We start from the raw sequence: 17,138 nt of genomic DNA on the forward strand, positions 1-17,138 counted from the left end.
TCGTTTCTGTGCGAGGGCTTTCTCTAGTTGTGGCAAGTGGGGGCCACTCTTCATCGCGGTGCGCAGGCCTCTCACTATCGCGGCCTCTCTTGTTGCGGAGCACAGGCTCCAGACGCGCAGGCTCAGTAGCTGTGGCTCACGGGCCCAGCTGCTCCGCGGCATGTGGGATCTTCCCAGACCAGGGCTCGAACCCATGTCCCCTGCCTTGGCAGGCAGATTCTCAACTACTGCACCACCAGGGAAGCCCATTTAGGACATTCTTGATTCTGCTCCTCAGAATCTTTTGCAACCCTGCTTTCAGTCCACCAGTAGGTTCTATCAGCTCTACCTCAAGAATATGTTCCAGTCTTTGCTCCATCTCAGCTGTAGCGTCCAGCCCAGACTGCCATTGTCTTTCCCTTAATAAAACCATCATCGTCTATCTCAATAAAACTAAATTCCTTACCAGCATTCTGTGACCTGACCCCTCTCTGCTCTCTGACATGTCTCCTTCTGCCCCGTCCAGGTCCACTGAACTGCAGCCATGCCAGACCCAAACAGCCCATGGTCATTCTGAGGCTTTCGGTACTTTCCGCTTCTGCCTAGAAAGTTACTTCCCTGACCTTGTGTGTGTCTGACTCTGACCTTCCCTGATTTTAAAGTCTAAAAGATCCTTCACACCCCATCCTTATCACTCAAATTTTCCCTGTTCTATTGTCTTCAAGGCATTTATCATTGTATGACCTTGTCTTATGCATTTGTTTATTTATTATCTGTCTCTTCCTCCCCCTCTACCCTCAGTAGAATGGAAGCCCCATGAGTGCCATGAGAATGTTTATATTTCCCGTCTAATTCACTGTTGCATCCTCTGCACTGTCACCTAGTAGAAGCTCAAAGATATATTTTTAACTTATTTATAATGAAAAGTTTCCAACATGCACAAAAGTAGAAAGAATAGGATAACGAACCCACTTCTCATCACTCAGCTTCAACAATTATCAACCCAAGGCCAATCTGTTTTCATCTATCCCCCTATATTGAAGCAAATCCAAGATATCATGTAAGTTCATCTATAAATATTTCAGTGTGTATCTCCAAAAGATAAGGGTTCTTCAGAAAAAAATCCAAAATTCCATTATCATATCTACACAAATTTACAATAATCCTTTAATATCATCAAATATCCAGTGAGTTTTCGAAGTTCTCTGAATGTCTCACTTTTTTTTTTACAGGTTGTTGTTGTTTGAATTAGGCTCTAAAGGTCTTTAAATTGCAATTGTTTATAATGTCTTTTAGTCTCTTTTAATCTCTCCAACTCTCTTGCTTTGTTCTTGCAATCTATTTATTGAAGAAACCAGATAATTTGTGCAGCAGAGTATCCCATAATCTAGGTTTGCTAATTGCATTCCAGTGATGTTGTTTAACATGTTCCTCTGTTCCCTGCATTTTCTGTAAATTGGACTTAAGAGGCTTGATAAGATTCAGGTTTGTTTCTTTGGAAAGAATGCTTCTGCCTCATATTCTTCCATCAGGAGGCACATCGTGTCTGCTTGTCACCCTGTGATGTCAGAGGGGTGGGTTATCATTGCCCAGATCCAGTATTTCATTAGACTTGACAAAATGTTAATATTCTTCTGTCTTTCCTTCTACATATATTAGCTGAAATACTTTTATAAGGAGAAACTTACCCTGATTATTATTTGGTTACCTTGAGGTATAGTTTATATAGGAAAGGCAGATAAATGCTTGATTCTCTCTCTTTGTCCATTTCCAAAATAATGAGTTGGTCCCTACATCCTCCAAAGTTTACCAGTGAGGATTTTCATTTTAAGGATCATCATGAGCTCATAGATTTAAACAAAAGTGATGCATTTCAATCAACAGATATTTGTTGAATTGATGCATGAATAATTGAGCGAATGCAAGTTTAGAACTTTCTATAGGCTTTCAGTTCTTTCTTTCCAGACTTTATAGTCCCAGATTTTATAGTCCCAGATTTTATATGCAAAGACACTGGGTGATTTTCCTTTAGGGTTAATTCTGTTCCTTAACTATTTACTTAGTCCTCTAGGGTTTAATTGAGTAGGTACTACACAATCCCTGCTTTTAGAAATATGTTGATCCATCTGCTACTAGACAAAATTCTTTCAGTTACATACTGAATCAGTTCATTATCAAAACCCACTGATGTGCTTCCCACCTGGGAAAGTACTGGTCACTGACCCAGAGGCAGTGGCACTGATCAGGCCTGGTCCAGGCTCCTCTGCTGTGGGCTTCGACCAATCACCTCCTCTTTGGGTCTCAGCTTCTGCATTGGAACATGTAGGGAAGGTACCAAGTCATTACCAAGGCCCCTCCTCCTCAGTGTGTGTGACCTCTTGGTAGAGGCCATGTGAATGGTGTCAGACGGGGTGAGCGAGGCAGCAGTGGAGTGGGGGTGGGGAGGGAGGAATGGGACCCACCGGCCAGGAGGGAGAGCCCCCCACACACAATTCAACCAGCGGCTCAGAAGGCGCCATGGCTGGAATACATGTGCCATTCTGCGTGCTGTCTTCTTTAAAAGCTTTCTGGCATGTGGTGGGAGCAGCAGGTGCCTACCAGATTAGGAAAGATTTCTGGGAGTGTTTGGTGGCCTCTGGAGGAAGAGAGGCTAGGTGCTGGATGCAGAAAACTGTTTTCATAGTATGGTCCCTGGAGCACGGGATCTGATACCTGAGCCATCCCCCCGCTCCGCCCCCGCATTTCCTGCTAGAGCTGCTCCAAACCCTCAGCCCATCTCCCGCTGTCCCTGCGGCCCTCCTGGAGGCAGAGGCAACCTTGCCAGCTGCTCTGGCAGCTCTGCCCGTCTGGGAATTCAGACATTTGGAGTGCCAGAGGGTCTGCTGGCATTTTCCTTTTGTCTGCCACAGGTTTGCATTGCATGGGCCTCGATAGCCTGCATTCTGGGAGCTTCCTGAGGAGCAGGCCTGCTGCTGAGTTGTTGTCTGTGTCCCCACCCTCCAATCACAGGGCCTACATTTCCCCATCTCGATCAGCGGTGTGCGATGCAGGCCCCCATAGAGATCAGTTTATCTGATGTTCACGTGGACCTGACAAGGTATCTAGAGATGGTGGACTGTCTCTCTCTCCTGCTTCCCGACACTAGCGGCAATAGCCAGGGGCTGGTGTGGTTTTTTTTTATTAACCAAGGACAAGCGTTTGGCTGATAAGGGGGTATGGTGGCTTCCTGCCCTCTGTGGTAGGAAGGTTGCTATCCTGCCCCCACCCCCATCACCTTCACAGTTCTCCTCCATCACTGCCATCAGCCTGAGTGTAAGCAGTGGGCAGGTCACCCTAAGAGGGGAGAGGTAAGCTCTGCACCCTGCAAGGAGGAGCTCCTGGGCCTTTCTCCTCAGCACCTTGTAGGCAGCGTTACTTTCCATTTGAGGCATCTGGGGATGATTGGATGGTCAGAGTCACATTGGTGGTTGGAAAGCATCCCAAGAGGTGGGTTCCTGGTGTTCGTTTAGAAAGAAGGCACAGTGGTTGAGGCAGTTAGATATCCATACTCAAGAGAAACAAACACAGACTCTTAAATCAGCCCATACACAAATATCAACTCAAAATGGATCATAGACCTAAATGGAAAAACCAAAAGTACAAAACTTCTAAGAGGGCTTCCCTGGTGGCACAGTGGTTGAGAATCTGCCTGCCAATGCAGGGGACACGGGTTCGAGCCCTGGTCTGGGAAGATCCCACATGCCGCGGAGCAACTAGGCCCGTGAGCCACAGCTACTGAGCCTGCGCGTCTGGAGCCTGTGCTCCGCAACAAGAGAGGCCGCGACAGTGAGAGGCCTGCGCACCGCGATGAAGAGTGGCCCCCGCTTGCCACAACTAGAGAAAGCCCATGCACAGCAATGAAGACCCAACACAGCCAAAAATAAATAAATAAATTAAAAAAAAAAACTTCTAGGAAAATATTTTGTGACCTTAGGGCAAAGATTTCTTTGATATGATTCTAAAAACACAATCCATAGGAGAGAAAATCGATAAATTGGATTTCATCAAAATTCAAACTTTTGCTCTTCAGAAGATACCATTAAGAAAATTAGAAGACATGGCACAGACTGGGAGAAAATATATGTATATCATATATCTGATAGGGGACTTATATTCAGAATATATAGAACTCTTAAAACTCAATAGTAAAGAGTAAAACAACTCAGTTAAAAATGAGCAAAAGATTTGAATAGGCATTTCAGCAAAGAAGATATAAAAAGACTAATATGTACATGAAAATATGCTCAACATCATCAGTCAGCAGGGAAATGCAAATCAAAACCACAATGAGCTACCACTTCACGCCCACTAGCATGGCTACAATTCTAAAATTTAAATTTAAAGAATGGGTCCCTTGTACATTACAGATGGTGGAAATATAAATTACACAGCTCCTTTGGAGAACAATTTGATCATTTATTAAGTTAAACGTAAATTTACCATACAACTCCAAAATTCCATTCCTAGGTTTCTACCCAAGAGAATGGAAACATATGTCCACACAATGACTTGTATATACATGTTCACAGCAGCATTATTTATAACAGCCAAAAAGTGGAAATTATACAAATGTCTATTAACTGGTGAGTGGGTAAACAAAATGTGATATATCCACACAATGGAATATTATTCATCAATAAAAGGGAATGAAGTACTCACATATGCTACAATATGGATGAAATTCAAAAACATTATGCTAAGTGAAAGAAACCAGATCCAAAGAAAATATAGAACAAGTCCATGAAATATCTAGAAAAGGGAATCTGTAGACAGAAAGTAGATCAGTGGTTGCCTGGGGTTGGGGAGTGACAGCAGTTATTGACTATAGGGCATGAGGGAACTTTCAGGGGGTGATGGACGTGTTCTAAAATTGGATTGGGGTAATTGTTGCACAACTCTATAAATTCACTAAAAATCATTGAAATGTACACTTACAATGAATTTTTTATGGTATATTAATTATACCTCCATAAAGCTGTTTAAGGAAAAAAAAAGGAAGAAGGGAGAGAGGTAGACTCCAAAATGTGCTTTGCCAAAGGAACCACCTCATCCAGGGAGAGAAGGGGAGAGTGGCTGCAGGACCTCATAAGCAAGCCCCAGCCTCCAGGTAGGGTGCAGACCCCACCTGGTCCAGCCCACTGAGCTGAGTCCTGAGGACCTTCTACTGCCCCCTGCGGGAGGGGCAGCCATTGGCGGCTCTGCAGCTCAACCGTGAGGCCTCAGCTCACCACCCCATCTCCCAAGCTTGTTCTCCCTTCCTCCAGCAGACAGCATGGGTGCCTTCCTGCTCTCTGCACCCCCTCAGCCATCACGGCCCTGCCCCGTCCCACTTCTGGAGTCTGCCATTCCTCCTACCTTCTCCATTGTCCTGGAAAAAGTTTCCTCTAACGGGCATGCTTGTTTTCTAGTGTACGTCACTGGGTCATGAGATGGCTGGGTGTAGACTTGCTGGGAAATGGTCCCAAATCTAGGGAAGGGGAAGACATAGTAGAAGGAGCAGACTGGATTGAGAGGGAGCTGAAGGAACATCACATGGGATGTGGGCAAGCATAAAGACCATCGGATGTGTGCACACAGGAGGGGCGGGACAATTCGAGGTAGGATGCTTTGGAGCAGCTAAGGCCTTCTGGGGTTGACTTTACTGAATTTCAAGAATTGAGACCCCCCTGGAAGGTCAACCCTTGCCACTGGTTTAGTCACTTACTTCAGAGTATGAACCAGCCCCTCAGAACTTTGAGCCCAGTTTTGGAGCCCTTAATACCTGGTAGATTCTATTGAAAGTATGTAGTCAGCATCAATTCATTTAATCCTCACAAAACTCTTTGAAGTAAGTGCTATTATTATCACTCCATTTTGCAGATGAATGGAACTGAGGTCCAGAAGGTAAAGCAAGTTATCCAAGCTTTGGAAAGCAATGAGCAGCCGAGCCTGGATTGGAGCCCAAAGAGTGGGTCTCTAATTCCTGCATCCCACCAGGTCCCTGCCAAGAGTGGGTTTGATGGGGTAAGAAGCCAGACTCTTAAAGACCCAGTATGAGAAGGCTGGAGGCCTTCAAAACAAGTTCATCTACTGGGCCCAGCAAGACAGGGAAGAAGGAAAGGAGTAAGAGAAGAAGCTGACATGCTCTGGGATGGAGGATAGCACGGGTCCCCCCAGGGAGGTGTCCTGGGAACCCAAGGGGCCTGAGACTGCCTGTCTCCTGGGGGGAGAGGAGCTGGTTGGGCAAGGCATCCTAAGCCCAGCTCCCTGGCCCAAGGTGGCAGGAAAGACCAGCCACACACAAGACCAGCTCTTACATCTGTAAGGTACAAAAAAGTAGAACCCTGTGGCCTGGGCACCGCAAAACCAGCACCTTCTCTGGCCACAGCCAGCTGAGGTCTTCCAAAAGAGCAGCCCGTAAGGCCAGTGTGGGCAGAGATGGCACCGCCTGTATGAGAGGAAGGCAGAGGGAAGCAGAGGGAGTTTTAGGAGCTGGGATGTGTTGCGTCGAGAGAAACCTGATCTTGCATCTTTCTTAGGGAGAGTAGGGGCTCACAGCAGCAAGGGGCTAAGCCTCGAAGAACCCAGTGGCAGAAGAGTCTTGAAATTCAAGAGAACTTTTACCTTCTGCTAGTGTGGCTTCTAGGAGATTCAACCTAGATTGAATCTAAGGACAGGTTGAATCGTGGCTTCTAGATTCAACCTGTACTTTCTGAGCACTTACTATGTGCTTGGCTTCTAGGATAGAGGCCTTCTCATAGATCTGGGCAGGCTCATTCCCTTCTTTGCATCCCTTTTCCTTTTCTTTGATTTCTATACTCACAGAGAAGGTCCTTGGGGAAACAGTATTTGTGAGCAGGTGCCACAGATCTCCAGCATCCAGCATCCGACACCACAATGCTGAGCCCAAAACAGTGCCTGGGTTAGGAAGTGGGTGGGGAGCTATAGACATAAATTTAAAAACCAACCAATCAACCACTAAAAACTTACCCTCCATAACATCTTAGAAAATCAATACCTCTCTTGGGCTTGGGCCCAGAAGGCTAGAATGAGTTGATCATAGAGCTCTCAGCCTACAGAACGATGGTAACCTGCTTATGGGCTCATGCCTCCAACCAATTGGGACCCTTCCCTCCATCCAACTGGGACCCATGTCTCCATTCAAATGAAACTCATGCCCCTCCATCCAACTGGGACCCATACTTCCATGGGACCCAGGCTTCCATCCATTTGCGACCCATGCTTCCATCCAATCGGAATCCATGCCTCCATCCAAATGAAACTCATGCCCCTCCAACAAATTGGGACCCATGCCTCCATCCACTTGGGATTCATGCCTCCATCCAAATGAAATTCATGCTCTTCCATTCAGTTGGCGCCCAAACTTCCATCCAAAAACCCATGCCTCTCTCCAAAGGGCACCCATGTCTCCATCACAATGGGCCTATGCCTCCAATTAATTGGTGCTATGTGAGACTTCTGTCTGCTGCTGCTGCTGTTGCTGCCACAAATTCCCTGATTCCATTAGAGCAAGTACTCCAAAAGACTCTCCACAAACCCCATGAGAGAGAGCAGGCCTCAATCTGCTTCCCGCCTCCTGGAGCCCAGCCATTCATTTAGATAGTAATGCTGGGGAGCTGGGCGGGGAGGCCCCTGGCAGAGCAGTCCTGAGCTCCCTCAGGGCGGTTCTTCTTCCCTTTCCCTTCACTTTGATTGTTATCCCAAAGGCCTTGTTATGGAAATTGCAAAATAATGGTTCTGCAATTTGTGCCTGTGTGGCTATGTGTACACTAATTGCCATCCCTGTGTACCCTCTCTAGGAGGCACTGCAGTGGCATCCGATGTGAATCACCCTTCACTGCAGATTTGCCTCCCTCTCCTGTCAACTGTCACCCCAGCTATCTCCTTTCTCCAGGGTGCCGGGATAAAGTGAGTGTCTGGGTAGAAATGGCCGCCCCAAGCCCACCTACATATATCTAAAGGGGTCCAGGGCACACAAGGGATGTAGAGATACCTCCTGGCTTCAAGATCTGTGAAGTATGCACACTGTTTTAACAGAGGTCCTGTTGATTTGGGGGTGACTCTGGGGGGCTGGTAGAGAAAATGAGGCACACTGTCCTTTGGCACTGTCACTGTGACAGCCCTGCCTCCTGGTTTGCACAATCCTTGCAGGTTGGGAAGTTACTTGCAAGGTTGGGAAAGGGAAGGGTGGGAGAGAGGAAGCTCATGGCGGATGGGGTGTTACTGAAAATCCTGGTCCAGGCGTGGTGCCCTGAGCAGGACAAGATCTTGGGCTCAGAGGAAGGCTTCATGGAGGAGGAGGAGTGGCCCTCAGTTGGATTTCAGAAGGGCAAGTTGGGGCCAAGGAAGAGAGCAGAGAGGGCGGCAGGGGGAGAGATGAGCAGAAACAACCTGCCCCAAACCCCAAACTCCTGTTGCTCGTACTTACAAGCTTAATCAGATTCTTCCTAAAGGAAATTGTTTCTGGGGAAACTCAAACTTTCTTTGCAAGAAAAGGTAAATTGCTTTCATCAAATTACCCCTGGGAACACTTGGCCTGGGGCAGAGCCTTCAGAACACCCACCCTGCTTGAACTGTCTGAGGAGAGTGTGGCTCTGGGGAAGGGGAAGGGGCAGCAGGTGTGAGAAGGACTCAAAGAGGTGGGCACTGGCAGGACAGCTTGGCATCTCTAGGATTTGAGGGCCAGTGAAAATGGCTGTAGGTCGTGGTCTGAAGCTTCAAATTTCACCTTCCCTCAACTTCGATCAGGTGCAGGAGTGACACAGACCTGGGCTGAATTTTGATTCTGTCTCTTGCAGCTGTAGGACCTGGGTGGAGCTACTTAATCTCTCTGTACCTTGGTTTCCACATCTATTAAAAGGTGTAATGACAGCACCTCCTTTGTGGGCTGGGGGCAGAACTGAACATGACAAGGTAGCTGAGCCCTGAGGGCAACACTCTCCCAGAAGGAGTCCTTGCCTGCCATTTGGTGGCCATTTGCTGTTATTATTGTGCATGGTGGTTGTGTTGTTTGGAGGATTAACTGTCATAATTATGTAATTTCTGTACAGCATCAGCACAGTGCCTGGTACGTAACCACTGTTTATCGTGTTGACTATTGCCTTTACATCCAACCTCTTTCAGTTCAGTCAGACATCTCCCGCTCCAAATCTCCATCCTCTCTCCCTCCAGAGAAGTGAGGGGAAGAATCAGGTGGAGGGGAGGGGGGAGGGGGAGGAGGAGTGCCCAGGGTTCCACCCCACCCCCTCCTCCATCATCAGCAAAGCACACGAAGTCCTTGAGGAATTTCATATTCCTGGTACCTTTGAATACCTTCCTCACAAGTTCTCAGAGTGTGTAGCATAAAACTAGGGCTTTGGGAAGAATTATTTCAGCATATTTTAGAAAAAAAGTTGTGTATGGAGAGGAGAAGGGAGTTGATATAGAAATATCCCAGTATTTCAAGTAGAATCAGATTAGGTATATTCCTATAATATTCCTATGTTAGATATAGGAATTTAGATGCCTACAAAACCCTTGAAATAGACAGGAGACAGAGGTCAGTCAGGCCCCTGAGCGCTCTCAGGTTGGACACTAATGTCCAGGGGGTCCATAGCCGGAAGGTGGTGTTCCAATGGTCATAGCTGCCCCCAGCACGGAGGCAAATGCAGGGACAACACGTGAGGTCACTGTGGTACTTCACATCTGCCTAAACAGGGGCGGCTGCTTCCCACCCCTGCCCAAGAGGCATCCCAGCTGCTGCCTCCTGTCCCCCTCCCCCGCTGGTGGGAGGGCCTCTCCTTGGTGGGCTCTAATCCAGACCCCACAGGACAGCATTCTGGGAAATGTAGTTCCCCTGCTTCCAGCCCCTGGGAGCCCGAGGGGAGCAGAAAAGGTTGGAGGTGGGTGGGGGCTGATTGCCTAACAGACAATCCGTTGAGATAGGGATCTGACCCCTTTAAGATCCAAAAGGCAGTGGTCACATGTGCAGAGGTGGGACCAACATCGGGGAGGCAGGAGGGCACAGAAGGCACCAACAATTTGCTGTGCGCAGAGAGCTCAGAGCTGCACAACTTCTGGGGGAGGGAGGGGAAGGAGAGGTGAGGCCTGGGCGCCTCCCTGTGAGGCGGATGGAGGGGCAGCAGGAGTGGGGTGATCCGAGCAGGAGGCCCAGTCTAGGAGGCGCTAAATGCAGGCTCTCCCCAGCACAGGTGATGGGCAGGGTAAGAGGGATAAACTCAGAGCTACAGGAAATCCTGTATCACCCCAGAGGACCCCTAAAACTGGCTCAGGGCCAAGACAAGAGCTTGGGGAAAGCCAGGGGTTTCTGTGGAAAGACTGCAGGACCACCATGGACAGACATGAGAGCCCAAGAGCCAATGGGGATATAAGGACAGTATTATAGTGAATTTAATTCAACAAGTACCTGAAGCCACCGTCTGGGCTCTGCAGGACCTTGACATAGAAGGGTACAAACGTGACCTGGATACAGCCTCAGAAATGTACTGTTTAGTGAAAGAGACCAAATGATGATGGTGATGGTGATGGTGATGACGATGACGGTGATGGTGGTGGTGAAGATTCTGGTGAGGAGGTGGAGGAGGATGGTGGTGAGCTAACTCTTTTGACTGCTTAGTAACAAATGGTTTTACATGGATTATCACACCTACTCTCCAACAGTACAGGTAGGCACTATTATTATTATGCACTGTCCTTATGCACTATTATTCTTCTAGCAGGTAGGAACTACTGTTATTCTTGATTTACAGGTGGGGAGCCTGAGGCTTAGAGAGGCTAGTGACTCTGGTCTCACAGATTATAGGAGGTGGGGCCACTTTCCCTCCCTGGACCCCTGACTCCATATGCTGCACTGTAACGCAGGCAGACAGGACACAAATGCACGGGCACTGCTAAGAGGGGGATTCAGGGAGGAGACATTCTCACCAGCTGGGAAATGAGGGGCACTGGCATGGGTAGGGTGGTGTGAGCTAAGCTGGAGGGAATGGGCACATTTCAGGTGCAGAGCTGGGTGAGTAGGGCCTGCAGAGAGTGGGATTCATGTTAGCAACGTCTTGGAAGGTCACAAGTCATATAGTACGGAAAAGTAAACAAGAGGTCTGAGCTCTTCAATGTTTATCTTGCTTGTACCCATTCTTTTGCCCATTCAACACGAATATGTGAGTGCTGTTTAGGTTCTGGCAGAGATGCACAGGGTACTGGGAGCAGCTTAGAGGGGAGGCAGGCAGGTAAACAGTCACACCCGGTGTGGGCGCACAGAAGTCTAGAACAGGTACAGAAGCCGCAGTGCTTCCAGGAGGAGGGGGCCCTGAGCGGTCTGACACATGGATGGGAGTGCCTCAGGCAGCCGGGCATGGGTGTTTAGGGGCAGGGAGAGACTGATGAAGAGGCTGGAAGGGTGAGCAGGACCACTGATCCCAAGGGGCTTGGAAAAGACACGACCAGGCATGGGACTTCACTGCCAAGTCAGAGGCGCCCTCGGAGGCTTTAGACAGGAAAATGGCATCGATTCAGATCCCTTTTATTGGAAGATTTCTTTGGCAGGTGTGCAGGGGAGGCAAGCGGCAGTCGGGGAAATCAGGGAGCTGGTGACAAGACAAGGGCCTGAACCAAGGTAGAGACAGAAATCAGGAGATTTCACAATAGCGCGGACAGATGACAGGATATGGAGACAGGTGGATGCGGGGAGTGGGGGGGAGGTTAGGGAAGTAACAGGTGTGGGACATCTGCTGGTGGACCATCCACAGGATGCGTCCTAGAGACAGAGGCCGAAAATACAGAAGAGAGGATGAGACCATTAGGGCAAGGCTCCAATCCCAGCAGAAATGGGGCTGAGAGTGAGTGGGGGTGGGGTGGGGTTCATCTCCATCACAAGGAGCATCTTCTCCGGAGCCTGGGGAGTGGCAGGGGGGAGGTGGTGAGGCTCTCTCCTGCTGTTCTCCTGTGTCTCTAACTGGAGCTTTTAAGTGTGTGTAGTAGGCAAGCTAGTGCTGTGTGGGTCAACTTAATTAAAGCCTGCACATTGAAAAATAAGAATGATAATAAAGGCCAAGTGCGTCCATCACGTCTGTCCCCCTGGCTCCATCCCCAGCTTCCTGGGAAGCCTGGAGCAGTCCTTGTAGCCCTGGTCTCCACGGTCCCCAGTCCCATCCTGGGCCCCCTCACCTCTGAAGCGCAGGTGATGATGGCAGTTCAATGAGTACCCGCACAGGGCATGTTTCTGGCAGCAGAACTGTGAAATAGTGAATCTAGGAGGTGAGTAAAATCTTTGCTGGATGTGGTCCTCCCTCTCCCTTTTCAGGATAGATTTTTCTCTTTCTTTCTCTCTTTCCTTCTCTCCTTCTTTCTTTCTCTCTCTCTCTCTCTTTCTCTTTCTTTCTTTCTTTCTTTCTTTCCTTCTTTCTTTCTTTCTTTCTTTTAGCTCAGAGATATGCCAAGAAAATGAAATAAAGGAGAGAGAGAGAGACCAAAGTGCTTTTAATTTGAATAGCTTTTTCCCATGTGAAAAAGCGACAGTTCATTGCAAGATATTTATCTTCATTACGGTTGGTATCATTATTGATGGAGAAGCGCTACAGACTAATGGGGAAATCTCTCTAGGAGGCCTGAATCCAGGTGAGCTGAGTCTTCACCTTGCCTTCAACATGCTGGGTGAGCACGGCCTTTAATTTCTGGGTGCCCCCAGCTGACCCACGGGTACAGCCGGAAAGGACAGTGCTTGTGGTTGGATTAGCCGCATAGAAGTGGGAGAGGTCCTCCATATCAGGGCGTGAGCTCCTTGTGGCTGGGACTGCTTCTTGCTTGCCTTTGTAGTATGCGGGGAGCCCCTGCTTAATAAAGGTGTGTACTGAATGGCTGGAGGATGAATGGATGACCGTGAGAGCAAGCGTGTGTTAAAGGGATAGGCGGGTCATTGAATTCAGTTTAACCGTTCATTTCACCAAAGGGGTCAGTGTGGTCCAGAGAGGGGGCTCACACCCATCAGCGGCACAGCTGAACTGAGGTTCAGCCCCTTCCTTCCCAGGGACCTCTCTGTCTCTGTCCCTTCTGCTGAGAGACGTTGTAAGATATAAATGAGAACGTGCTCTTGCAGCTATTTTTGCTATTCAGAATACAAGGAGTTTACAACAATCAAAGTGTCATTTACCATGACGGATGTCTCAGAGGCTCAGGTGAGCAACCGCGGGAGCTGTAATTCACATGAAAATCAAGACTTGTGTGTGTCCACCAGCCAACAGCAAAGGTGCAGAGATGTTTTTACTCCCCCCGTTCCCATTTCACAGATGAGCCCACTACGGCCCAGAGAGGCGACAATGGGTCTTGCCCAAGACCTCACAGGCAGCAAAGGTTTAGGAATTGGTTCTGGAACCCCGGCGTTTGTAGTCAACACTCAGGGTGAATTTTGCTCACCCGTTGCCACCTCCTGTGACATCCTGGGCCACGTGTTGAATGTGCAGCCATGAGCAGTTGGGGCCAGGGCTTAGCTGAGTTTCCTGATGGCTGAGCGGGTTGATTAACACAGGAGGTGCTGAGAACAGCCCTGACTTTGAGGAATTCCTCGAGGGTAGCTGAGTGCATCTTCCCAGGCTTATTACCTGGTCTCAGAACTTTACAGCCACATCTCATAAATTGGTACAGTGTAACATTTGGCTGTTTCCAGGGAAGAGATGGCAGGGTGATTTAGAGCTCCGGCATGCGGGTTTCTGGTCCGTGTCAGCGCACGGAAAGCTTCTGGAGGACGGAGGCCTTTATGAATTGTTTTCTGCCTTCACTCTCAGCCACCTTCAGGCCCAGGTTTACTGCTCTGAGGTTGTAAAGATGCCGAGGAAGGGAGCCTGGGCCTGGTTTTGCCCACGACTGCCTCAGAAGGCACCTGCTGGTCTGGACAAAGATAGCATCACAGATGTCTGATGGGGGACAGAGCTCGCCCTGTCCTGAGAGTGTGGGTCAGAGGTCCCCAGCACATCCCTCCCAGCAGCAGAAACAAGGCATCCAGGCCCTGCCTTCCTGCCTCCATCTCCCCCAGGCAACTGGCTTCCCCTGTCACGCGTCCATCTCCGTGCTTTACCGACACCTCCTCTGACTCATGCCGCTTCCCTTCCCCCAGGGAGTGCTGTGGGTTTGAAATGATGGTCTTTAATCATTTCTTAAGTGACCAGCCCAGAAATCATTTCTTAGTGCCATACACACAAATTAAATCATAAATCCACACGGGGCGCAGCCTGAGAAGGACGGAAGTACAGCCTGATTTGGAGCAGAGAGGAGGCCTCCATAGGAGACAGGAATCAGCCAGCGCCTGGAGGGAAGGCCAGGGCCTGGGAGAAAAGGAAGACACGTCCTACCGTCTGAGCGGGAACTGCTCTAACAGAATACCACAGATTGAGGGGTTTAAACAACACACATGTATTTCTCACAGTTCTGGAGGCTGGGAAGTCCAAGATCAAGGTGCCAGCAGATTTGGTGTCTGGTGAGGGCCCACTTCCTGGCTTGTAGGCCGTTTTCCCATTAAATCCTCACATGCCCTTTCTTTGTTGCTTGCGGGGGTGGGGTGGGAGGTGGGTCTCATGCCTCTCTTTTTTTTAAATAAGGGCACGAATCCCATCATTGGGGCCCCACTCTCATGATGTAGTCTAACCCCCATTACCTCTGAAAGGCACCACCTCCAAATACCTATCATATTGGCGGTTAGGACTTCAACATATGAATTTGATGGAGTAGGTGAGGGACAAACATTCAGTCCATTGCACCTACTAACTCTCCTTCAGAAGGACCCTTTTGTACTTCTGTTATCCTGCTCTGGACAAAAGAGGTCCCAGAGAATGCAGACAAGTGGTTTCAGGGCATTATAAATGTGCTTATCTCAGGGTTAGGAAGTCTGGGCAGCCCCTTCCAGGGCTGAGACACCCATATCCTGCTATTCGGAATCAGCCAGGTCCAAGAGTTTCTTTAATTAGCTCTGGGAGGTCGGAAGCAGGTGGGAGAGTTAGGCAGGCACTCATCAAGAGAGACTCAGCATTGGGGGATACAAGTGTGTGTTCCTGAAACATCCATGATTCCTACTTATTTCAAGACTCAGTGCAACATTCTGCCTCCATTTGAGACTAATTCCAGCCTATTTGAAACAGCTGATATCTCTCCCCACGAAGACAAAGTCTTCTCATTCATTAGGTTGATGATGGGCTTACAGCAAGGACACTAGCAAACTACTAAACATCCTTGATTCTTTCCCAATCACCATGTCTTTGCGCATGCCATTTTCTTTGCCTGAATGCCTTCCTTCATTTTATCTACTTAGTAAACTCCTATTCATGCTTCAAAACCCAGATCAGCTGTCATCTCCAAGAGACCTCTCCTCTCTCCCAACTAATACAGAGAGGGGACTGCCTCTTTTCTCCCCACTCCTATACATGCTTCTCTTTTCCCATTAATCATGCTATATTATAATTACTGTTAGTATTTTGTTCTTTCATTAGGCTTGTGTTCCTTGAGAATGGGGACCCTAGCTTACTCTGCTCTGTGTCTCCAGCAGCCGGCCTAGTGCCTGGATCCAAGGAGTGATATTTCTTAAGCTGTGTACTCAAGTGATTGGAGCCCCAAAGTGAAAGAGCTGTTGCCTTTCTTTCCTTTGCCTCCAATATGCTTTGTTTATGTAAGTCACTCAGCTTCTGAGTTGAAAATCCGAGTTTCTTCCTCTGCAAAATGGGGGAATAAAACCAGTGCCTTCACTATTTCAGAAGTCTGCAAAGAAGATGAATCTGAGAGTGGGTTGGTGGAGAATGTGTCGAAACCCTTTAGCTTGAAAAAATCCATTAAAAAGTCAAGGTGTTCGTATTGCAATTATTATTTGATTCCCACATGGTGAGAGTGCTTCCAGAGATGTGCTTTGCTTGATGAACCAATACATTCTCAGCCCCCACTGATGAATTTGGGAATCGAATACCTGTCATCTTGAAATAATTGACACATCTTGGTGAAGCGCTTATATTCCTCTGATGAAATTCTGGAATCTTATTGAGAGCTAGGAGAAAGACCTGTTACATGGGAGCAATCTTGTTTTATGGACCTTTATCTTGGTTATTAACAAATGAGTGTTACGTGTAGAAATGGTAAAGGGGGAATTCAGTAATGAAGTTTCATAGGATTATAATGATTATTAGTCTGATGATGAGGAAATCCAGACTTCAATGCATGTGGTTTCCTTGGCCCTCACTGCTCTGTGCCCCCGATGCTGGTGGACAGCAGGCTGGTTACTTCTGTACCTCTGTTCCATTCTGAAGTTATCTGGGAAGTTGGCATAAAGGTAATAGCCTCTTTTGGCATATTTGGACTGAGATGTAGTAAACAATAAAAATTCAAGTGCCCACATGTCATGTCTATAGCAAACATCTTATGTTCTAGGAAGCTGGCACCCACTGGAGGTGGGAGCAGTTACTGCCAGTGAATACTCACCCCCCACCTGCTGCTGGGCTGCCCACGTGCCCTCTGGAAAATCAGCCAGTCTCACCATTGACGCTGCCTTCCTTTCCCTCTGCCCACCGGAAGCCACAGGGAGGATGGATTTGCCTTTCAGAGCAGGCCCCTGCAGAACGTCCAGCAACCAGACATCACCTTTTTACATCTGGTCAGGAATCCAGGCAGGCAGGGGGACTCAGAGCGCTCAGAGCCAGTATATGACATAGACCATAGCTGGTGTTCCTCCCTCCCCTTGGAAGCAGGGAAAGTAGGGCAAGATGACTTCAGAGCAGGAAAGCAACACATCTTGTCCCTTTCCCAAGCCTCTCATCCGAACTCATGTGCATTTGAACATGTCATTCTCAAGCCTAAGTGCACATGCCCATAAATACAGAATGCTGCCACCCCCATGAATAAGTTACCTTAGTAAATATAACTGGGAAGGGTATCAGCTTTGAAGCCAAGCAGATCTGGTTTTGAATTCTGCCTCTGCCACAGATTAGCTGTGAAATACCAGGCAAGTTGTTTTAACTCTCTGAGCCTTAATGTCATTGCCAGTGAAATGGGAATGATACTATCTTTCTTAGAAAGTTTCATTGAAAAGAAATGGTATGTTAGGATTACAGTTGTCTATGAGAAAGAGAAAACATGTAAGATAATTTGGTTTTTAA

General features: G+C 48.1%; 1 protein-coding gene across 2 annotated transcripts in view; it reads left to right on the top strand.

The window, feature by feature from the left end:
* Positions 1-17,138, top strand: part of EPHB1 (EPH receptor B1) — a 428,957-nt gene that overhangs the window by 248,704 nt on the left and 163,115 nt on the right. The gene's annotated exons all lie outside the window — the stretch shown is intronic.

The sequence above is a fragment of the Balaenoptera musculus genome, chromosome 4, assembly GCF_009873245.2.
Source record: "Balaenoptera musculus isolate JJ_BM4_2016_0621 chromosome 4, mBalMus1.pri.v3, whole genome shotgun sequence".
NCBI classification, from domain to species: domain Eukaryota; kingdom Metazoa; phylum Chordata; class Mammalia; order Artiodactyla; family Balaenopteridae; genus Balaenoptera; species Balaenoptera musculus.